Source organism: Coturnix japonica, chromosome 7, assembly GCF_001577835.2.
Source record: "Coturnix japonica isolate 7356 chromosome 7, Coturnix japonica 2.1, whole genome shotgun sequence".
NCBI lineage: Eukaryota > Metazoa > Chordata > Aves > Galliformes > Phasianidae > Coturnix > Coturnix japonica.
In genome coordinates, this window is record NC_029522.1 from 5,550,115 (window position 1) to 5,575,183 (window position 25,069).

The following is a 25,069-nucleotide window of genomic DNA, read 5'->3' on the forward strand; positions in this document are numbered from 1 at the left end:
TCTGTTTCTCTTAGAAAAGTCTTCTTGTTCATTTGCTCTCTAGCCCAAATGCATGTTTTCTGTTCTCATACGCTTCACTGTCAAAGGAGGCCCTTATTGTATTAGCAAGACAAGGATGCCGTGAGAAATAACTTTTAATTTTGCTATAGTGGTGGCCTTCTGACCCTGTGAAACTTAATATAAAAATAAAACGCAATGTTTTAACCTTAGAAAAACAGATTCGGCATCATCTACAAAGAATTGAATGCACTGATCTTCTTTATTAACTAAATTAACTAAAAGACTAAACCAGAACAGGATGGAGTAGCAGTCCTAGTGTCTTAAAACAGCTTACATAATGAGCTTTCTGTTATTTAAATGCAGTTGCTACAACTCCAGTATTTTTCTAGCAGCCTCCAGGTCTGTGACAGCAGCTCCTTGAATGACCTTGTTGCTTTTTTGGCTGCCCAGCCACCGACTGCTGTGCTGTTTGCAGCAAAACCTGCAGTGCTGGTGACAGATTTCTAGCACAGATTTCGGACATCCAGGCTTGCCCTCACGGACATCTTTCTCTTTCGTTCTCTCTGATTCAAATATTATGAGCAGAATAAGGAATATAGGATTTTCACTGACTTCACCTCTGTTAATGCTGTACAAAACATGAATATAAGTAACAGAATAATGGAAAAAGCCCTCCGATCTTTTTTTTTTAAATAATGACTTCACTACCTAACAGATCTTGAACCACTTAGAATGGAATGCATTCTCATTTTTCAGACAACACAAGTCTGTAGTTGTTTTATTCAGTAGCCATGTAAAGAGGCTTGTAGAAACATGACAAAAAATAGAACAAATGAATCAAACTGTAACAAAAAATCTCAAGGTTCTGATAGTAGCAGTAACAAACAACAGGGAGTTCTACACATAGACACTGCGCCTGGACAAATGCAGGTCAAAAAGCATCAGCCTTTGTATCCAACAGCTCTCTATGGTTCCTCTGTTTCAGTGAGTCTAAATTGAAAGAAAAATAGATCTTAATATCAAGCTGTATCAAGCTATTTATTCATTACAGAAGGTTGTAAAAAGTACTGTGATATCTCCATATCCTGGAAAGGATAAACTTCATCTGTTGTTGTGCAGCAGTTGCTCACCTGTGATTGAAGGGAGGTAGATAGGGAGGAAAGAAGCAGAAAATGATGTAGAGCTATAGAGTAATGAGCTCCAAGCACGGGTCAATACATTAAAACCCTCATAATGAGAGGCATGCTCTGGCATCCCACGCCTTTCCCAGCTCTGAGGACTTGGAGCTGCGTCTCTGCCTTGAGAAGGGAGTGAGCGAGCTGATGGCAATGTCTGTTCTGTAGGGTCCTGCTGCCATCATTGTCTGGATGCATTTCAGTCTGCAGACCATTTCTCTAAGAGATCTGTATACTTAAACAACAGAAAACTAGAATAGAATATTATCACTCCTGTTGTTTTGCTGCTTGGGCTGCAAACCTTCATAGGTAGTGGCACAGTAACGATAATAATTAACTAATGTCACCAGCGGCTTTGTTTTCAGTGGCATGTAGCTTCACACACTTGAGTGATTTCCTTGAGGCTTTTAAACAAAATCTTCCTTTAGATATTGCCAGGGGGAACAAAGAAAATCAAACAAAGGCTCGAATTCTCCCTATCGATAGCATTGTTTTGCTTTGCAGGGAAATACTGGATGAATTTTTGACAGTAAAAATAATGATGAGTAGTCAATTTTGACATTGGATGTTCAAATAAAATGAAGTTATATAGAAATTATACTAGAATATGTTTCACAAGTTAACCTTCTGGTCGGATTTCTACTAGTCCTTTGCTTTTAACAAGCACTTGGAAACATCACAGGTTGTTTTTTATTTGGATTCCCTCTGCCACTAGCTACATTGTAATGTATTCCTATTATCAGTAGCACAACCAGCACCCTATAGGCATGGTTGGCAGTTTAATCTTAAATTTTTTAAGTTAAAACAACAACTTTCTAGTAAGCTTTGGTTAATGGAAAGTAACAGCTAAGGGTATCTGCAGTGTTTGTAGCCATTATTAGAAACTGGTTTTTGCATGCAGCAGGATTTCTTGCACACTGAAATTTTATAAGGTTTTTTGTTTTTAGATTAAGGAAAACAAAACAACTTTTATTCTTTTCATTTCTTTTTAGTCCAGCTGTTTTAAGGTTGATGCATCAGAATATGAGTGTTCACTGCTGGCTTAAAAAGCATCACTATCCTTCTCAGCCTTCACGTGTTTTGTTCAATCAAAATACATACATAGTCCCTACCCTACGTGTGCACAGAAAAACTCTCTTTTTCTTTCTCCTTTTGTCTCCTAACCACCTCACCCCCTGCTTCTCATTTCTAGTTTTCATTTCAATCTAAATTAAAGTGTCTGGAGGTGGTTCAACACTCTGTTTGGGTAGCAGACACACAAGTGAAAGGAAATCCTTTGATCATTACTGTTGTGTGACTTGATAACATTAAAGTCTTAAAGATGTAAGATAAAATAATAAGTCAGATTGATCATAATGAAGAATTCACGGGCTGCAACTCAACACAAATATGTGCATAATCTTATTACAATGCTGTATAACGCTACAGAGTAGAACTCTGTGTTCTGTTTTTTTAAAAGAGCTATCAGGGACATTGAGAAATTGCAAAATGTTTTTCTGATGTTTTACCTACACAGCAGTTTAATAGGATGTCATCATAAACACATGAAATTGGATTTATTGTATCAAGAGACAAAAGAACCTCATTATACAAAAAGCTCCAGCAAACTGAAGCTTGTCTAATATATCACCCTGCAGTTTAATTTGTAAACCTGTTTATTGCTCTTAACAGGCTTCGTTAGTACCTCAGAGTTCTGTAAGATGTTTGGATGATACTTGTTGTAATTAATATTTAGTCTTTAATGGTATTTATGATTTCCCTAACTTTCAAAATGGTTCTTGTGATTGCTTTTTGTTAAAATTTGCCAGCTGTACAAATGTTGTTACTATAAGGACACTAGAGGGGGTTCACAGAGGCAGCTTTTCATTGCATTGATTAATTGACTAATTGTGTTCTCCCATAACAGAAGTTCTGGATATCCTTTCTGCATAGTTCTGCTTCCTCTCATTCACAGTTAAGTGTTATTCCTATATCCTTATTTAGGTCAGTGGATGATTTCCTAGACTTGGACTGGTTTTCTGCAGGGAGTTACATTGTAGCATTGATTCTGATTCTTCACTGAATTTCAAGGAGTGGGGAAAAAGAAATCTACAGAAAGCACATAGCAAAATGTAATGTGAAAGTGGAAGGAATATAGCAGAGTATGTGTCTCTAACCCAGATTAATATTTCATGCATGATTTGCATCAGCAGTATTAGCAGACATGAGTTACAAAAGTCGAGAAAGTGCTAACTCTAATTATAAATACTTGTGGTATTCTAAGAATGAAATTCTGAGCGTAAAAGAGAAGCCAGATCTCAACTACCCTCTCTATTTCTTGCTTAGAAACAGGGAACAATCTCCCATTACTGTGTCTGCTGCTCTGCTCCTACAGCTTCAAAGTGTGAGTGTACATGTGTGTGTCCTTGCATTTTTGCTTGCTCTGCTCATTAAGAAGTGGCACGTCAGCAAATTATTATGCCTTTGCCTCCACAGTCTTCCAAACTGGAGTGACTGTGCCCTCCAACTGCTGAGAGCCTGGCAGCTTCTGGTTTTTGATCGATTAGCATGGGATAGCTTTGCTTCCCTGCTGTGCTCACATTTCATGACATCAGCAGAGTAATTGACAAAATGGTATGGTGTGCAAATACTTGAGCAGTATCAGCTGCTAATTGTAAGCGATACTGTCATTATACTTAGTTAAAAAAGAACTTACACGGAAAGTGCTCTGTGGAAGATGTGGAAGCACATGCTTTTTACCAGGTGTGGTAAACCAAGGGCAGGCATGGATCTTGCTACAACTGGATGCTGTGATGCATATCGCTGATTACATGCATCTTAAGTGAATACTCTGTCTGGTTTTAGTCCTAAACCGAGGGTTTTCCCATTGGCACGGGAGTCAGAGCTGCATGCATTTTGTGTATAGAAAAGGCAGCAGTAAGTTTGTGGCACTTTGTGATATGGAAGGATGTGGGGGCTTCGTGATTAATAGGTCTTGCTACAAATCTCATAAAATTATCAGTGCTGAAGGCATCCAACAGACCCCAGAGATGCAGGTTGGTTTCCAGTGAGGTGTCCATCCCAAGCCTGGGCTCAGAAGGGAACCCAGGGCAAATCAGGACTTTAATAATGGAGCCAATGCTACCACATTGCTAACAGCCTTCTGGAAACTTCTGTCCTTCCTCTGGCAGCCATTTCCCTTTGTTCTTTCTGTAGGAGAGTTTTGTTATGCACACTGACTTGGTTTCTCCTTTAGTCTTTACCCCCGGCATCCCTCAGCTCCACCTCGCGGCTGAGGCCTTGTGCACAGCGCTGCCCACGCGGGGCCTTGGCCAGCGGCCATTTTGTGTCTGCTCTGTGCCTCATGGCCAGCTCAGCTCCCTCACTCCTGCCAGCACGTGGAGAGAAAACATAAAAGGTCTTATCTGCAAGTAGGCTGTTATACAATTCAAGTTCTGCCTATGGCCATAGGAAAGGAAGGGGAATAAATGGGTGCTACATTGTTGTTATTCCAGTGGGTATCTTCATTTTGTAACTAAAGCATTAAGCATTGTTTTTGGGTGCTTTGAGTACAGTAAAAAATCAGAATTGAACATAAAAGAAATTAAGATTAATTTAAAGTGTTTTGACTTTAACAATTAAGAATGTTTGAATACAATTGCATGTTTATTTGTCGGTATCCCAGGTGCATTTTCAGATTGCACAGGGAAATGCTGTAGCCGTGCACCCACAGACCGCAGTGCACTTGGCCCAGGTCAGGCACTGACAGGTTTTCCTCCAAAGCCATCACATCTTCTGAAGTTCAGCCTTCCTTGGTTTCTGATAGCAGCTGAAGAAATAAGTCTGTCAGCATGGATGGAAATAACCACAGCTGATTAGAAAGTGCTCAAAAGTTCTAATGGTTATGGTACAGATAGGAACAGGAATGTAGTCTCATTAATTTATATGATTTCATACATAGATCTCCATAAGTTCTATGTCAAACAAACCACAAGAGGCCAGCCTGTAGGTTGATATGAATCTGCATACTTAAACTGATAAGATTAGTAGCATTTTTTCACTGCATATGAAAAAGGATGCTATCAACTCAGCCCTGCCATTATGCCAGCTTTGAGTGCTCATTGCTGCTGTGTCTCTTTTTCTCTAGCCATTGTATTCCCAGGATGCTAGAAACAGCAACATTGAAAAGCTCTTATCTCCAGGCTACAGATGGAGATATGAGGCACATGGTAGAATAAGGGTGAAATTCTAATTAGAGATTTATAAGTTACTCACATGCTTAACTCCTATTTTCAAAAGTGATACAGGCCTTTTTTAAAGCAGCTCTTCTGTTCACAAGAAAATAATCTACTTAGTTGCTGCAAGAAACACGCCACTTCATATTATCATGCAACATGGAGAAAGGAGGGAAAAGTTCACCTGCATAGACGGAAAACAAGAGAAAGAGCAGAACATAGTTATCTGCTGTGTCACTCAGGGCAACTCTTTGGCTCAGTGTTGAACTAATTGTTATTCCTAGATTGCAAAGTAAAATATATGCTTTTAAAGCTACAGGGATACCTTTTTTCTTTGAAATCTTAGCTGGGGAGAGTTGTGCTCTCTTACCTTAGCTTTCAGTCTCTCAGCTGCTTGGTTTGGTACACTCTCCTGATGTCCAGCATTCCTAAAAAGATGCAGTACATCTTGGCCTCTTTTCCTTCAGAAAATCATTAGAAAAAGAAAACAGCTCTTGTATTACATGGCATTTCATAAGTGCTCTTTGAATAGCAAGATGCCTGAAGGATATGTGTTGTTCTGGAGGGCAGATGGCTCTTAAGACATCTGATAGACGTCAGGTTCTTTTGGATATTGCTGTACTGCTCTACAGTTGTTCCTCCATCCTGGGTTGGATTAGCTCCGTGCTTGCCTTCCTGCCCATCCAAAGTTACTTCTGTACTCCTGACCTTACCCTAGCAGCAGATGCTACATGCTGCTGCCTTTGAGATAGACTGAGATCCTCTGATTTTCTCTATCCTTAATGGATGAAACTTTTACAGGTGTCTCATTATAATTATCTGTGAATAAAACAATCTCTAGGACCACTGCCGAGCTAGATTGGTTTAAGCAAAGAGAGAGAATCCATGCTGGTGTTGTGCTGCCCACCAGGACTTAATTGTCTGAGTTTCAGGCAGAAGCCAAGTACTGTGCATAGCCAGCTGCTGTGGTGAACTTCACTGCTGATGTCTGCAGGTCATGTACTACATACTGTGCTGATGAAAAGGAATTTCATGAAGTTCTAAAAATGATTGCATTTTTTTTATTCTATTTTTTTTTTTTTTTTAGATTTTTGTTTTACTGTAATTTGGAAGAATATATTAAAACACACAAATAACCTTTCTTGGAGGGGGGAGTGTTTGTCCTATTATTTTACAAAATTGGTCCAGATATATAGGAAATACAAGAGAAGATTGACTCTTCACCTAGTTGCATACATGCCAAATTGTGCTCTACATTACTGAGATTCATTCAGTTGCTGTGAACTTGCTGCTCATAGAAACAGTTTTCCTGAGGACTGTATTCCTGAGTCCTGTGGTCTACACTTTAGTTTCATAGTAAAAAGCACTCGCTTTTTTGACACTGAGTCCTTGCTGCCTTGAGTTTTGAAGTACCTTCTTTTGATGTTGGCAGATGTTCAGCTTTACTTGTGGTTGAAATGAATAATGTCGATACAGTCCTCAGTTCAGTAAGCTGGACAGGCATATTTTCCAGTATTGCAGGAAAAATCCCAGGTGCTAACAATGCTATGTAGGGCAGTCTTGTGGTCATAAAATAGTCCCCTTGAAATACAACATTTCCTTCAGTTCTTTTCCAGCTGTGCTTCCTAGTATGCTTGTAACATTAAAACTGCACAGGTAAAACAAAATTGTCCTTTTATGACCTTTTTATCTCAATCAGATTCTTTTCCAGTGAGAGAATAAAAAATAATTACATAATAGTAATTTCAGATATTTAATCTAGACCTTGCTCTGCATATATTTTCTTAACCTTTTTACTTTTCTTTAGAAGTGCTGAGTGTACCTCCGGGAGTGCTTACTTGAGTCCTGGTACTTTGTTAGGTCTTAATATAAACATTTACTACTGATGTTGTTTCTTAACGATAGTTTTGTTTAATGGCAGAGTATTTTTGCTCAGTTTTACAGGCATAAAGAGAGGACATATTCAGTGAGTGGTTACTACTTTTGCATATGCTTTGTGCTCTATTGATATGTTGCTTCTTGCTTCTGGAATAAACATAAAGTAGCAGAAGCTCTTGTAACTGTAGCTGTCATTTCTCTGTGGTAGGTAAGAGCCACCTTATAGCCCTGAAACATCTAGTACATATCAACTCCCGCAGGGGTTTAATTGTGAATAGCAGTATACTCAGAGCTTCTTTTCCTCCTGCCTTTAGACTCTTCAGACACACCACCCAGCTGGAAATATTTTTTGATACGGAATTCAGCATTTTCTGGCTAAATGCCATTGCTTTAACGATTTAGATATTTTTGACGCTTAGACATTTTAATTTCAATAACTGATTACATCTTAACTCTCCTGTGACAGCGCACACATTAGGCTTATGCATTTTCATTTTCTTTTTCACTGAGCTGCTCTTGCAGTGTGGGTACAGATCTTTAGTTATTCAGTGCTTACGCTGTTGCTGTTAATCATTCTGCTTTAAGCGTTCTGCACCTCTTCTAATGTTGTTTACAGATGCAAAGAGCTGCCTGAGCTCTTAACTTCTGCCTAAAGGATGTCTTTAAACTTAAATGTATCTGTGCCTTGAAAAACCTGCCCACAAGTGCCTGTGGCCCACAGAACAGCATCCCTGTTCTGAAAATTGGGAAATGTGTACACTGCAGAGAAATACAACATTGGCACTTTATACCTAGGAACAGCTGGAAAGGACAGAAGAATGTTTGTCAAATGCTGGTACTGAAAAACGTGTGGTCAGAGAGCCATAATCACCCAGGTTCTCTTTAGGGTATTTGTAGGTACTTCCAGAGGTGATGGAACCCTTTTAGCATCTCTGTTACCTTCTGGGCATGCCTGCCTCCGTGCATTGAAGGGGGCTCCAGAATTTGGGAAACTCAGTCATGTGCTTAGACTCAACTGTGGTAATGTCAGACCAGATAGATTTATTCAAGATTGAAAATCTGGATATGATGTGTGGAGACAAACATTGAATGAAGTGAGTCTCCATCCAGGAGGATGCTCAACTGCAGTGTAGGCACTAAGCTTTTATATGTTAAGGCACACATCAAAAAGAGGTTTTATTAGTGTCTTGTTAGAAAGTTATTACATAATAATGCGGTTGATTTTTCTTTTATTTCATATATATATATATATATATAATATAAATGTCATATGTTTTCATGGTATAATGCACAAATGCACATAGCTATTTAACAGACTTGTCTGATACATGACTGACTGGACAGATTGCTTTGGTGATGTCAGACTCCTGAAGGAGCAAGATTTCTGACTGATAGCTGGGGACATTCCCATACTAACAAATGATTGACACGGTGTTATAAGGAAAAGGGTAGTGGGGAAGTGGCAAAAAAAACGTCTTAAGTGGAATTTAATAGGTGGCATCAAGCTTGGGAGGGGCAGAATAAGTTGATAAATAAATGAAGGTGCTGAACAACCTGTTCAGATTTCTTCTGATAAAGTACAGTAGAAACAGTTTTGCAGTGAATCAATTTTCTTTCATTTTTCATGATAGCTTTAAATGACAAAAATATGACAAAAGTGGGAGTTTGAGAAGGCTATGGACTAGTTCTTCATCCAAGACTATGCTTTAAAAAGGTTTTTGTGTGTATATAAAATAAGCAAGAGACACTAAAACAGCAAAGGATTTATATTCCAAATGCTGTAGTACTTTTCTACAGCAATTTGTAGGCCCCCCTGCTAATTGATTGCTTCTTTCCTTTTTGAATAAAAAATATCAAAGGGAGAAAACAGCTAAGAAATCTTGTTCTGAATAGACAGCCATTGCCTTGCATGCAAACCAATATGTAATTTTTTCTTTCCTCCACGTGTGCTTCTTAAGATGTGAGGCACCAACTTGAGCTTGATTCGTTAGGCAAGTGGTTGCAACAGAAGCTGGGTGTTAGGATGTGTATCCTGCAATCCACTGTGAATGCAATTTGAACACCCCCATAAAAGAAAACCAAAACCATGACATACCCTACTGATTGCCCTTTGGTTTTGTGCTGGTGCTTTTTACTAGCAGATTGAAACAGACAGGATGTGTTTTTCAGTTTCATAAGGTTTTATGAAATTATTCTGACGCATCCAAATTAAGGTGGAAAAACATAAATAGGGATAAATGAGAAACCTAAATTAGTGATAATAATTTTAGCAAGTGTTAGCAGTTTAGCAGGTCTTCGTTTTACTTTCACGCTTCTCTCTGTGTGTAGAATAAAGTAATGAATTAATGAGCCTCCAGTTTGGATAAGAGGAAAGATGTGAATTCTGAAATGCCCCGAGGAAGCATGCCCTCAATCTTAATTCTTTCCCACCTTGATTTCTTGTCATTTCAGATAAACACAGAATACATATCTAAGCTATTGGATGCTTATAAAAGGTCAGTCTTTGATTTTTCTTTTTTGCTATTTAATATTTTTCTTAAGATTTTTTTTCTTAAGCTCTTTAGTACGGCTGGTACGACTTGTGTATCATTGTGAGCATGCTGATCCATAGCATTATGAGAATTATGTTCTTTTGATGTTGGTAATCACACTGATTGATATCAAGGTCAACGATCTTTGGAAATATTTCCTTTAAATACCAAGTACTATTCTAAAATGTCAAAACATTAATTAGTTCCTAGTTAGACAACTTATATAGTATACTAAAAAAGGGATCTTGTTTCTGTAAGTCAGAGAAAGTCTAGTCCAAATCCCACTGAACTCTGCAGGAGGTTTTTCAAAGCAAATAAGATGAAGATCATAAAGTCTTTGTGTTTCTGTGGGATGTAGTGCTTTCTTTGTTTTTCTAATGAAGGCAAAAGAGAGTCTGAACTGGGCCTGTGGGCTAGAAGATTGCATAACATTCTCATATGTCTGCAAGGTAGAGCTGAATGGATAAATATTAATAACAATAACGATCTTATTTGTGCATTCAGGGTAACTCAATGCTGAGCAATTGCTTGGAAGTTTGGATTGTCTATCCATTGCAAATAGCATCTGTGCTCAATTACATTCGGTCCATTAGGAGACAGAGCTTTCAGAAGTAATAAAAGCATCTTAAGAGAGGGTTTGCACTAGAGAGCTAATGATTTCTGAAAAAGACAGACAATTGACTTGATTCCACAGGTACTGCAGAAGGGAAAATGTTCCAGATGAAATGGAAATTATTTCATGAATCATCTCGTGATTTCACAGAAAGAAGGGAAGTATTATTACTGATTATTCTCCATAAAACAAGTTTAAAAACATACCATCATCTAAAAAGGAAAAGTGAAAGGTTTCTAAATTAGATATTTCAATATTGCTAATGAGAATGAAGTGAGTTGATGAATGTTGAATCATTCCTTGGCAGTTTTTAAACAGCTACTATCATTCATTCTCTTTCCTGCATTGACAGATGATGTTTCTTGTTGAAATGAGGCTTCTTGACTTTTGATAAAGGCTGCTGAAAATAGCACTCCCCTGCCCGAGCTGTATATTCACTTGTAGCGTGTACTGACATACTGACAGGAAATGAAAATTTGGGATGCTCTACGGTGTTCTGCCCTTTCATGAAGGGTTTGTCTTGTGTGTGAAGTATGATGTACACCATGGTATCACTATATCACATTACCCAGCAATGAATTTAGAAGCTGCCCCTGCTGTCTAATTCAGCAATCCGTATTGAAATTGAGTAGCCTCTTCTCTCCCTTAAAAGTAGGGCATCATTAAATTAAAGTAACCTATTGTGTGCAGCAGACTAGGCAAGGAAGTGGGTGATGTTCTCTTGCCTTGTCTGTCTGTCCCTGCCTGCTGGCTGCTTTCTAACAAAAGTGACTAGTCTGATGGGCTGCTTAAGCTCCTTCTGTCACTTCCCCCCATTCTTAGGCTCCATAGAGCCTAAAGAACAGCTGGTTACCTCACTGATGCTTTATGTACAGATTTAAGTGTATATGTGCTCATTTTTATATCTTGCTTTTCATTACCGTGGAAGGCTATAGGAAGTTAGAGCTGAGGAGATGCTTTCCTGCAGGGGGAAAGTTGCAGTGTACAAGGTTGAAAATGGATTTTGGATTTGTGGAGAGGGCTCCATCGGGTGGGTAGACAGGTAGAGACGCTTTGTGTTTACTGTAAGATTTACATTAGAAATATTATTACTTGAACATAAAGCTTACAGTGATAGTGCCAGTTCTAATCCCATCAGCGGGTGAGTGTGAAAAATAGGCCAATGGTTTAAACTTAGAAGTGGTAAAGCAGAAAAAAATAGAAAGCCAATTAAGTATTGATGGTGATAGAGCATTATCTGAATTTGAAGAGCTAGAAATTCTGCTTATTTTATTAGACTTGACCTAACATTTCCCACTGTGGGAAATATTGATATAATGCATAGGAATCTTTCTGTTTGTTTGTTTGTGGTGGGTTTTTGTGGTTGGTTGTCCTTTTCTTTCTTTCATTCTTTTTAATAGCACTTGCCCAGATGGCCAGTTAATTATCTTCCTGCAGGCAGAATTATTTAATTTAATGAGTTTTTAAATGTCAGTGATGTGTAAAACCATTACTGTGTTTGTAAGTCCCTTACACCTTCAGCTTCTATTTCCCATCACCCCCCACTTTTGCTCTAAGGAGCATCTGAAGTGACAGAGCTTTGATATCAGTTGGGAGTGCTGAGCACAGAAGTCTTATGAGTAATACATTATTAAAACATTGTAGCAAGAAAATTAATTTCTACTATCGTGTACTATGCTGTGTGTATGGCTTCTAACAAATGACCTTTATTTTCTTATATTCATTGGTAGATTTACCGGGACAAAATAATTACTTTTTTTTTTCACCTCTAAGGAAACAAAAATGTTTTTTTCTTGTGTTTGTGTGTGGTTTTGTTGTTTTGTTTCTGATTGAAATAAGTGTGCAAAGTCAGTGCATTCTATAACATAAAAAGAAAAAAGAAGGAAACTGGAAAACTACACATAAATGAGGCATTGGCTCCCCGTCACATTGTCTGGTCAGTAATATTTCTGACTGAAATTCCTGCATGTTCACAACCGTTCCATCATCCCACCACAATCTACAGTTAGAGAAATTAGTCTCACCATGGTAGGCTTTTCATGCATCTTCTTCTGTTTCAGGTCAACCAGCAGTGCAGTTTCTAATGCACACAAAAGAGCTGTGCTTAATGAAAAGGCACTTCTTTAAAGTCTTATTAAAATATTACTTTGAGAGGGTGTTGGTTAACAGGAGGCAAAGTGTTTATGGCATTGTAACTGTTCTCTTAACAGGTGGTTTTAACAGTCCCTATGAAATGCTTAACGCATTTCCTAGAGAGGTGGGCAGTGCCTCACGCCTGTCCACGTGCAGGAAGCATTTGGATAGTGCCCTTGATAATGCACTTTGCATTTTGGCCCTGAGGTGGTCAGGCAGTTGTACTTGGTGGTTTCTGGGGTCATTTCCAATAGAGCTGTTCTGCATTATTCTATTCTTTATATAAGATTGTAGACAGTTTACATTAGAAACAATCTTTAGCATTTTTGTTGTTCCTTTAAATAATTCATGTTTATTGCATAAATTCTTGGATGATTGCTGACAATAAGATACAAAAATATGTGCTAGAATAGTAAAGGAGAAAATGGAAAATATATGTGGAAAATTGCTACCAGGTGAACTCTGCTTTGTCTGACTAATTCTGGCTAATGACTACTGCTGTAACTTGTCTTTGCCTTCATTACAGAGAAGACAGTCTTGCTTCTTTGATTTAATCTTTATTGGAGTATCTGCATAATTCTGTATATTCTTTCTGGGCTATATGTATTCCTCATTAACCTGGAACTCAGTAAAGCTAAGGACTGCTTAATCTTGGCAGTGCTTAATTTCTGCATTCTGAGCATATTAACAGTTCTTTTGGCGGGAAGTTGAAGGAAGAGTATGGTTTGTGTGTTGTGTTTGGTTCTTTCAGAGCCTCAGAGAGAGATTTTACATTGGATCCTTGTTGAACTCAAGAGAGATATATGGTTATGCGCTTTCCCATGTTTCTTGCTTTTGAGAGACACATCTGTTTATCCAGCAAGCCTTATCTGGGCTTGGCAGTGAGCACATTCCACAGCCAGAAGAAAGACCAGACAGGTATTTGTCTCCTTTATAGAAACAACTTGCTCAAGAGCTCCTGTATAAGCATAGTTTCTAGCTGAGTGGAATAGCAAAGAGGACAAGAGATCAGCAGGCTGCTGATTAATGAGCTGTTGAGTGGTGTTGGATGTTGTGAGTCTGCTGCACATCTCTTCTTGAAATATAACATAACGAGGTCGGCAGTGATCAGCACACCCCTCACACTTCATTATTTGATCTCTAAACTGTCAGCAGTACAGACAGTAAGCTACAAATTGCAAGCATTGCTTTGTGTTGTGCTTGGACACATTTTTCAGCACTGCAGGAAAAAAAATAATAAAAATAGTACAGCCACTGCATTACAAACAAATATATTTTTCTTAATGGAGCTTGGAGTAAGGACAGTAGATGTAGGTGCACACTGAGATCATACTGAAAAGCTGAAGTCAGTGCACTCAGTATAAGCTAAAGCTGGTTAGAACATAAGTATGGCATAATAGATTATAGAAAAAAGAAATGCCGTACAAGTCATTATAGCATTGATCAAACCTATGGTTTTCAGCTCAGACAGTGTATCAGACAGAGATAATTGTATAATCATAAGGCTGAAAGCAGTGAGCCCCGTCATTGTCTATGCTGGCTGCCTTTTGCCACGTGGGAGATACTCACAGCAATTTTATAATACAAGCATTAGATCAGCATCACTCGAGGAGATGAGAGCAGACATCTATTGCTTTCTTAAACAGCTGATTTATTCTGCATCTATCATAGACTCTCTACAGCAGTTTAGCTTGAAATTCAAATCGAAAAGGGTCAGCTGCTTCTTTTGCATATAGATGTAGTACTGACACAGGTTGTCTAGACAGAGGAGGCAAGGAAGAGATTTGGTAGCACTTAAACCCAAGTGTGTGCATAGGAGTCTCAAGTGGTATACATCGGTTGCAAATGACTCAGTGTGAAGGGATATAATATAGTACCTTTCTTAGGATGGGAATATAGAGAGAAAATTATTAACTGTTTTAGCTGGCTAAGATCTTCATCATATTTCCAGACTGTGCCTAGAAGCCCATGGAAATAGATTTTTTGTATGTTTTACAGGAAATTGATCCCAAAAAAAGGGATTAATAGAGCAACAAGTCAATAAGTAGATTGTAGACTGAGCCCAGAAAATGGTAGAGAATCCACCGCTGTAGCTGGTTATGTGTTTGAATTCTTATGAGTGTTTAATTGTTCTCGCAGTTTAAAAGTAATGCATTCTAGTTCTAATCTAAAGAATTGCAACTTCCAGCACAGCTATTTATTTATTTACTTCTAGTGTTATGTAGTTATTTCATACAGGATTTCTTTTTTTAAAGAAGGCATGTTTAATTGTAATAAATTCATCTTTTATTATGATCCTTGAGTATTTCAATCCATGCTAAAACATATGTATTTATAGCACTTCATTGCGTCCAGCTATACTCTGCACCACCTCATTTCTGAATTCTCCTTGAAGCACACTAAAGAATTGAATAAGGCTTTCTGACAGTGTGTGTTAATGAAACTACCCCGTTAGGAGATGAATAACAAGGTATGGTCAGAAATAGGTAACCAATGTAAAGTTAGAATGCAAAGAGTGGGAAGAAATGGCCTTTTATTTTCAGTGGGATGCTTTAATGGTTGCTGTCTGACATATTCCTGTGTGAGCAAGAAGAAGGAATGAATAGTGAAGTTAGCTGATGCTAGGGAATTAAGAGCATGGAAGCAGGAATCTGTACTGTTCTATGATCTCATAGTGCCAAGTGGGCAGCAGATTAAATTCAGTTGATCATAAAATACCATACACACAGAGGGAAACAAACAAACAAACGTTTTTAATAGCTTGGTAGGTTCTAAGCATGCTGTTATTGAGAAGGAATTGTAAGCCGGTCTGTGGTTACATGTAGATGTTATCTTGGCATTAAATGGTGGGCAGAAAAGTGAAGGTGTAAGAAAATGATGAAAGAGATGGAAAGTCATTATACAGCTCCACACAGTTGTGGGGGACTCACATTGAAATGTAAGATATGTGTCTGCTCTCCTCATTTCAAAAAAGGGTGTAGCAACCTAGAAATCTAATACAGAGAATAATGATCAGAGGTACTGAACACCTCCCATATGCAGTGGAAATGAAATAACTGAGACTCTACAGCTTAGAAAAGTAACAACTGTGAGTGGTTATTATAGAGATCTTATAGAATCCTGGATGGTGTGGAGGAAGTCTTGAGGGAATGATTATTCACTATTCAAAAGAAAGAAACCAAGGTACACAGAATGAAATGATCAGGCAGACAATTTATATGAAATGAAAAGAGGAACTGTTTTGTATTATGCATAATTAAATTGAGAAACTCTGAGCCAGAGAGTTTTTTACATACAAAAAGTTGTGATGGGTGCAAAATGTGATTAGATAAATGATGTAATGTTGCATAATCATAAAACTGGGGAGGGAAATGTCAGCTTGGAAGCTGCTGGAAGCTCAGAGACAGGAAGCATCACTCCATCCTAGTTCATAGTGTCGTCTTGAGCCTCCGCAAATGGTTATTTATAAAAGGTGGTGCTCTACTGGATGAATATTTAATCTGATTAGTACAGTCAATCCTATCATCTTTACATGGTGAATGCAAATGAAAAATTTATGGGTGCCAGTCAACCTGTCCACAATGAAGCAATCTTTCCGCTTCTGTGCATGAAATACTCCTCTGTTTAAATGCATTAATGTATCTGCCTTGGCTGCAAGACAACGCTAGAACTAAAATTACCCCATCAGCCTAAGGCTCAACATTTTCTGAAGATTCAATCATTTATCTTTAATTGTCAGTTGTATTTTAATTCCAAGTTATCTTTTGCTTTGTTTTGTCTAACAACATACTCATCCTTGCAGAACTGTGCTTGTTCAGAGCTGAATCAAGTCTGGGCAAAATTTCCATGTGTTCTGACTGTGTTCTGGGTTTCCATGGCATTTAGGTAGCTGTGATCAGGTTGTATAACCTATGGGCAGACCATGTCTTCTCTGCATTTGCATTTTGAATGTCTGGCACTACTGCATGATCAGTCTCTTATCTATTTGCTGTTCCAAGTTTCATTATCATTCATTTAATAGCCTGTTCCATTAACTACTGCCCTTATTACTCAGTTTTGTCACTCTTTTTTACACTGCCCAACCACAGAGAAGTGTTTTGTTTTTAACTGTTTATTCAAGTAAATGCAGGAAACATTACGCGCAATAAATACTTTTGGTCAGACTTCAACTCTGTATTATTTTTGCTTGAAGCCATAGCTGGAATGCAAAGAGCGTCATGGATATTGCTGCACTTCCTGTCTTTGTTCTGCCTTCATGTTCTTGAATTCATGCTCTTTTGGATAGTTTTATTGGCATATGAATGGGGAAGACCTTATATTGGTGTGTGCTGTCCCTGTGTGTTTAAATTATGCATATATCTTGAGTTCCTGCACTGCACCCCTACTGGTTCATTTAATCTTATGGGGAAGACTGCTTTGCTGTCTATTAAGATGTAACTGTCTCACTTTCCAGATATGCTCAATGGGAGGAGCGCATGCTTGTACTTAAGTTCTTCTGTTTCTCCTTCGGTCATGTAAATACTGATTACTGTTACGTACCACTAAATGTTTTTACTCCAAAGCTATGATTGCTGTGGAGTGTTTAAAAATCTTTCTAAAAATTAAAAATCAATCTGTTGAGTACATGTAGGAGATAATAACATATGTAATATGGGAGCAGTTTCTATAGCGTTGTTAAGATCAGTACTAAAAATATCTAAATTAAGATGCAGGCAGGGCTACATAGTCTCTAATATTAATGGGATTCTTTCATACATCTCTGAAAGTTTCATGGAACTTTCTGTGTGTGCTTTGCTACGATATTGAGCTGAAAAAAAAAAAAAGAATAAGAAGTGGAAGATAAAGACTTGATCTCCACCAGCCTGCAGACAGTGAAATCAATGAGCTCTCTGCAACTGGAGAGAGTGAAGAGCCAGCCTAATTTAGGAGCCTGCCTCAAATTTCTTCAGAAAGAAAAGAAAATAAATTGCTGCAGACTCATACAGTGTAGTAAGAAAAAAGAAGAAAAGTAACTTTGTATGGAACATCTGGAATTATTTCCTCTGTATTTATATTTTTGTCTACAAAAAACAATAGTGGTTGTGTTGGGAAACTAATACCTGTATGTGTGTACAACAGTAGAAAAAGATGTCTCAGTACTTGTGGTTTCTAAGCATGTCAGAGATGGAATGGGGTTGTGTTGCTGTTTGTTGTTCTAGAACTGCAGTACCACTGAAGGACTCCATTCAAGATGAAGCTCATTTCCTGTCCTCTCAGAGGCATGATGCAGATTCTAACAGTACTCCTTTTCAGGTTGTGTTCACATGAATGGCTACTTTCAGAAGATCCAGTTTCCATTCAAATGCTGCTCTACTTCTGACAATTGGAAAGAAACATATAATTAAGTGCAATGTGAGACTTTTAAAACTTTGTGGGCTGTTGAAATCAAATGTGTAGGTCCAAAAAAATCAGACAAGTAGCTTGATTGGGGTTGTAACCTTCAATTATTGCTATAGGTGTTATCTAACCAGAAACAATTAATTTTAACATGGTTTTAGCATTCCCGTAAAAGCACTGCACAGAATGCTTACATTTCTGCAGCCTGCTGAATTAAATGCTTTAATTTAAAGAGTTACTAAAAGTGGTTAAACATTGTCTGTTGTGCACAGTATCCACCACAGTAATAAGACTAAGAATCATTTGTACGAGTGAATGTGTGACTGACCATTTACCACTGAATGGTCACGGCTCATCGCCTTCCCTAGAGACCACTGGGGTTAAGTCTGAGGGATTCCGTTGCCTACTTGTCATCATAGCTGATGTTGGGACTAATACTTGATCTCATTCAAACAGATTAACATTTATGCATTTTAGAACAATTTTAGGACAAAAACAAAAGCAGATGAAAATTCAGATTTAGAGATGCAAGCCTTTTATCCGCGTTACTTTGTAATGGCAACAAGCTGAGGCATGGTAAACTGGAAACACCAATACAGTGCTTGAGCTGATGGGCAGCCTCTGACGGATGCTATCGGGGATGACAGGACATTGTAGGATTTTGTCTTGAGCTACAAGAGTCAGTGAAGAGTGAGTTGGGGCTGGCAGAGGCTCGTCACTAACCCATCCCTGCCAGGGAAAGCAAAGCTTTGTCCCATCACCTAGGTGTGACGGACAGCCATGATGCTGTGGGGGGTCTTCACCTCAGTGGGAGCTGAGAAGAGCAAATGTGCTCATGCGTTGAACTTGACTGACCTGCAAACACAAGATGAGTGTATGGAGGGAAGTGGGAGCTGAAATAGTGTAAAACCTGCTGTGTTTTGTTGGTATCATTTGAATATTCATTAAGCTCGGATACTGCGTTGTGTTACTAATTGAGGACTTTGGGATTTTGACCATTATTTCTATCTCCTGTAAATTCTCTGTGTTTCATTTAGATGGAATATATTATCTGTGATAGAAGTGAAAGTTTTCTAGAACTCAGTTTGGCATTGTATATACGGTAGGGAAATCAGCAAGAAACTTTTGAGCTTCCAGATTATTCTCAACTGTTTTCAAGCATCATAGACGATGATAAATGTGACCTTATTTTTATATAGCACAGTGTGTGCCTTCTGTAAAGCCGGAGAAACAAAAACACACGAATCCTCACCAAAAAAACTACCCAGAGCTTTGAATTCCTCAACAGAAATAGAGTTCAAAATAAAACTTTTCAGTTATCTAGTTTAAGCAACAACAAACTATCCCCAGAATAGTCAATAATGCGATAGTAAGAAGTTTGCTCTTTCAATCCAAAGAAAGAAAAAATCACATCTCAAAAATCTATTGTGAGAGTCATTACTAAAGGTGATGTACCATGTAACTAATATTTCACTTGCTCTGTGACTGTTTTTCAGATGGGCAAAGGAAAATGCTGTCCAATCCCAAGAAATGCAAAAGAATTATCGAGCATGACTGTGCCTCTCTTGCCGTTTTGATATTGGGGAATTCATCCAGCTGTGAACCCATGTTTTTTGTGAGTATGCACATACAGTATATATATATATCTGTGGTATCACAATCCTAAATTCTCACGTTCCTCCTGCATTATTTTAGAAATTGGTTAAATAACAACATTAGCTGTTCAGTCTTCTGCCTGAATCTTCAGGTGGAGTGGAGGCTTCATGTACTCTGTGTCCTTTGAGTGTCAGTACCTGAATCCTTGGTCCTTCTTCCCAGAAAGAACAGTCATGCTGTTGACATTTCATATGAGTGAAGCAGTGGGAAACTGCATAGTAATAGCCACTGTTTCAGTATCTCTAGAAGTGCTGTTTTATGAGATTCTTCCCACGGTCACAGTATTTCTATGTAGCTATGCAGATCTGCTGCTTTATACTCTATGAGGAGTGTAGGGTTCTCTTATCAGCTGTTTTTACATCCTAACAATATGTTTGACTAATCATTCATTTCTTATAAAGTATTCTCTAAAGTAATGCTTAACTATAAGCATTGGTTGATTCCCTCCAGAAGCAGTGTACATACAAACATGCATGAAGATGTCGAGGACTGTAGTAGGCTAGCAGTGAATTGTTGGGAATGTCAGAGTATGGAAGCACCAAAGAAGTAAATAAAAGGAAGGAGGCTCTCTGAATGGCTCGTATTAATGTACCGGAGTTGGAAGGCCATACAGACACCAGTGTACCTGGGTCCAGTTTCATGAGGCACCCATTTTTGGAGTCACAGGATGGATGTGGCTTCTCATGTCTCAGAGGTAAGTCAGGATGGAGAGCTGCTCTGCAAGCTCCATAAGATCTCAAAAACACCTATCTGTAACTTGAACATTGTTATCACCCTACAGAGAACTGCTTAGATGTGACAAAAACTTGACATCTGCCATCTGCTGTTATTCCTGTCATCACAACAAATCTTGGACAAGAAGCACAGGAATCCAGACATTCATGTTCTGGTAAGTGTGAGAATCTGAGAGCCTAAGCGAAACGTTTCTCATTTTAGTTCTTACTTTTAGCTAAGTTCCTCCCTTTCTCCACATTGCTGCACTTTGCTGTGGTGCTGTTACAGTTTCCTACTTTTACACACATACACAAAAATAAAGAGAATGTGTCTTAAATATGAAGAAGCTATACCAGATTCCAGATGAGCTGACTAAAACCTCTTTCTTGAGCCCGTTCTTTTTAGATTTCCCCATGGAAATCATTCAAACAGTTTATCAGGTACTTCAAAGTTACATGGTCCGAAACACTGTACATTGATTAAAATGTATTTATTCCTTTAATTCTTGCCAAGTTCTTTCTTATTAATAGAGCCCAATTCCCTGTATGCTGAAAAAGAAATGACCTTTATGTTATAAATTCAAGGATTCCTAAAACAGATGGTGGACATGCAACCAAAAAAAAAAAAGATAACAAGTAAAATCCCAGCTTGTCCAGTCTGACTGCAAGGACCAAAGTATGCATATTAAAATAATCTTGGAAAGCTGGCTGCACGAGCTAAACCATATGGGCTTAGTTATGTTACATTGCACCCTTGAGCTAAAACTTATTGGCATCTCTTCTACTGTTCATGAATAAAATGTAAAAAGCTCTCTGCTGGTGGTGATGAGATGTTTAACATTAGTGAGTGAGCATCAGAGTTCAAAGGCTTTGTGCCCTTGGTAGGATGCAGTGTTCTTTTTTTGGGTAGAGGTTGTGATATACAGGGGTGTATTGCTGTTAATTGGCTGTTAGCTATGGTGCTTAAATAGCTGGAGGCTTGTGAAGGCTTTATGTGACAGAAAAGCTGTCATCTGTATGTCCACTCCTGTGAGTTGCTCCTCTTAAAATGTAATGCTTTATTATTATTATAGGAGAATAACAGCATTAAGTTGTCATTGATCCATCTCATTGCTTTTCCACATGATTGACAATAGGCTTCTGAACAGGCCTCAGAATGGATTCCTACTTTTGGTCTTCTGACCAGGTTCCAGTGTTTTGATTTATGGGTTCTTTTCATTCTCTGTCACCAAGAATGAGGTCTATCTACATAGCTTCGTTATCCTGTTGCTTGTTGATTTTTGTTTGTTTCTGAATGGTGAGAGCTCATTCCTCCCGTACCCCAAGTTTTCTGTATGAGCTGCCTTTGCAGTTGTACCTGTCGGGCTGTATGTGTGCTTTGTGCTAAGCTAATAACTGCTGCTAAGAAGAGCTTGTTTTGCTTTGTGAGTGTGGCAGCATGTGGTCTAATGTAGTGTCTAGCTGTTCAGACTGTGGGCCTTGTGCGCAGTCTTTGCAGTCATGATTGTCAAAATATTTCCTAGATGCTGAGATAGACTCTTGAAAACTGCACAGTTTATGTGTATGTACTCTTGTACATGCTTGAGACATGCTAATGTGTGATTATTTTATGATAACAGAAGCAAATCCTTTGAATATCAGAGGAGCTACATATTGCTTAAGTTGTCATTTTTAAGAATAAGCAAGTCGATTCCTGGCTTTTACTTATCAAGGTATTTAGCAGGTACATTATAGATACATTCCAAATCTGTCTATAGATTGTTCTTTGTAGGATTTATGTCTGAAGTGTAGAGTCTGGCATTTAATTAATTATCCCATGCAGATACTGATGGAGAACAGGTAGAATTAATAGCAAGGATAAATCTTTTAAATTGTTTTTAAATCTTTTTTTTTCTTCTCCTGGCTGGCCTTGCCTGTTTATCTGTAATTTTGCCTCATATCTGTTCCCTGCTTTATCAGTCCTGGACTGAAGGTGGTGGATTGAGGTGGAGGAGTAAACTTAAAGCTGTTTGCTGGAAAGAACGAGACTTGTGGACGTAGAGACAGCTCAGCATCTGACAACATAACTTAGACTTTCTCCCATTGTAGTGTTCCTTTCTCTTATAGCAAAGTGGACTTGCTGTGGGTTCCGTGCAGAATAGGTATTTGTCCAGGAGGGAAACTAAGATGCCGCTTTTTCAAGTTAGGACCTCCTGGACTTGTGTAATTGAATCAAATAGAGTAAATAAAGAGTAAATCTTCCTCGTGAGTTTTGAGCCTTCCCTTTTAACTTCTGTAAAAGTGTTTTCAACAAGAGCACAAATCTGTTTCTGGCTTAATAGGTAGTAGTACTCAGCCCTGCTGCCCCTCCTGTACCTAGCTGATACTTTGCTGCTCACATGCTAGTAATTGTAGATTATTGGTGTGCATGTCTTTCATTGGCATTTAGTTTATGCAGCTTACTTCATTTTATACTCCAGTGGAAATTACTGTTTTACTTTCAATGCTGCAGAACCTAAACTGTTCAAAAATTAGCATCTGCCCTGTCAGAAGAAATGACTGACATCTGTCATCCCTGCTCATTGTGTTGTGGCTTGGCAAGTTTTCTGCTTGAGTACTTCAGATGTAATGACAGTTGTTCAAGGCTGACAGATGCAGTTTCAAAAGATAAAATGAATCTGAGTTAGAACAGCGGTTGATAGGCACAGCAACGTGTGGGAAGAGAATTTCTAGTCGAATTTCAATGCTGCTAAAGTATAAAAAGTGTATACCATATTTTTTGCATATCATAATAGGAAATTCAAGTGTTTTAAATTCAGGGTAAATACTTCTATAAGAACTGACTATTAATTCTGGAAAAATGCATCAGTTCTGCATACTGATCTCCCAGTCTCATTCCATTAGAACCAGCATCTTCTGGGGAGTTCCAGAGTTTTCTGCTGCTAGTAGAGTAACAAACTCCCTGCTTACCAGCCCCAGGCTCTGGTGGTTTGGATTTTTTTGCTCTCCTCATGGACTTTTGCTGATATTTGATCAAACTACATGGACTGTTTGGATGCTAAGACTACGGCTTTGAAAGATACAATACACTGAGCTTGCAACTGCTTTCTGCTGGCAGCTGGGCTGTAGCAAAGGGTGGAGCCCTGGATTTCACATTCATCCCATGCATCCCATGAGGAGGAGGTCAGTAGGATGCCAGAATTGGGGATAGAGTGGCGGAGCATGATAACAGCTAATTGACCTTCCCTCTGGTCTTTGAATTTTAGTTTCCTATAAAGAAAATAGTGATATTGATGCTTCCCAGCCTCACGGGGATGTTTTGAGAATAAACACATTGAAAGTGTATAAGACTCTTAGATACTATGCAGATGGGAGCCATAAAAGTCCTTCAGACAGAAAAACCTAAGCCTTAGCAGTTCTGTGACCTAGATCGAGCAGTTCTATTCCCATCACTAGAGCTGTCTGAGCTCAGCTCCCTCAACTGTGTAATTAGCTGGTCTCAAATTGCCCTAAACATTTCCAAAAGCCCTTGCAGCTCTTCCTTTTCCCTTAGGTATGGGTATGCCACTTTATTTCAGAGATCTACAGCATTTAGGTTATTTCCTTATCATACTTCAAGGTCAGTTTATACCTGGTTTCCTTTCTTCCTTGCAGTTGCTCTGTTGACACCATTAAAACAAAATATTCCACGTAAAAGCGTTTTCTCTTCGAGAGGGCAGCATTGAAGCTTCTCCAGATAACTCCCATTTCTGTTTTAGTGTCTCTTAGGATATGCAGAATTTCATCTGAGGGTGCGAAGGACTTCATGCAGCTCTAGATATGGATACTGGAAAATTATTCATGATCATAGAACACTTTGCTGCAATAAACAGTCTCTATTATTTCTTCTAAATATAGAAAATAGTGATGCACATTGCAGATGTTTCTTGTGCTTATTCCCTGTCAAGGGGAGGCACTAATTAAGGATTTTCCTCTCTTTTATACAGCACCGGTTCTGACTTGCTACCATTTGAAAAGTAGCATTGTTGCAGCTGAGCTACATTTATCTTATGTAGATGACTTTTGTTGTTGTTGTAGGCAGGTGAACGAATATAATTTGTTGCTTGGAATTTTGTCAAGTGGAGCCATTTATTGAATGGTTGCAATTCCCAAGTGGTGTTTGCAGAAAAGCTTTTTTTCTGCAGTTTCCTGTGTGGTGAAGCAGGGACATCCTTTGCCAGCACATTGATAGCAAAGCCAATTAATGTAATTGCGTGTTTGTTTGCAATGAGGAGAGAGGGAAAAGAAGGGGGCAAGAAATGCCAAGTGTGCCTCTTTTCATGTGATTTAGAGAGTTAAAAAAAATAAATAAATCCAAAAACAAACAAACAAACAAAAAACTCTTTTCATTCCTACATACCACAATCACCCTTTTTTTTCTTATTTTAGCTTTGGAAATGGCTCCTTCTGTCTTTTGTTGCAGTGTTTTTGCTTAGTCTTTGCAGCAGGCGCGCTGCTGTGATGGGGCAAAGGGCTGCTGCTTGCAGTGGCTGTTTTGTTTGAGGGTCTGTGGAGAAGGTTTACCAAAGTGGGAGAGCTTCTGAAGACTACCGAGTGATACAGAGGTTTCAGGAGGACATTTGTCTTTTAACCAGTTGATAGCCATAGTTCTCTTCGCAGAGTTATTCTCTGTCGCTGTCAAACACAGCAAGCACAGCTCAGAATTTCTGTGACAGCAGTAAACAATAAGAAGACAACATAAACCAAATCTGCATTTCACTGCAAGAATGGAGGCTGTTAAGACATGAAGTCTTAACTCCAG

The 25,069-nt window shown here is 38.5% G+C and overlaps 1 long non-coding RNA gene across 9 annotated transcripts in view; it reads left to right on the forward strand.

The window, feature by feature from the left end:
• The window catches only part of LOC107316441, a 311,291-nt gene that overhangs the window by 165,235 nt on the left and 120,987 nt on the right, over positions 1-25,069 (forward strand). For 8 of the 9 annotated variants that reach the window (XR_001556346.2, XR_001556345.2, XR_004307965.1 and 5 more), the window contains exons 9-11: positions 9,719-9,762; positions 19,417-20,270; positions 20,358-20,465. This is a non-coding gene — a long non-coding RNA (uncharacterized LOC107316441). The remainder of the gene's footprint in view (positions 1-9,718; positions 9,763-19,416; positions 20,271-20,357; positions 20,466-25,069) is intronic. The other variant, XR_004307964.1, reaches the window with a different exon arrangement.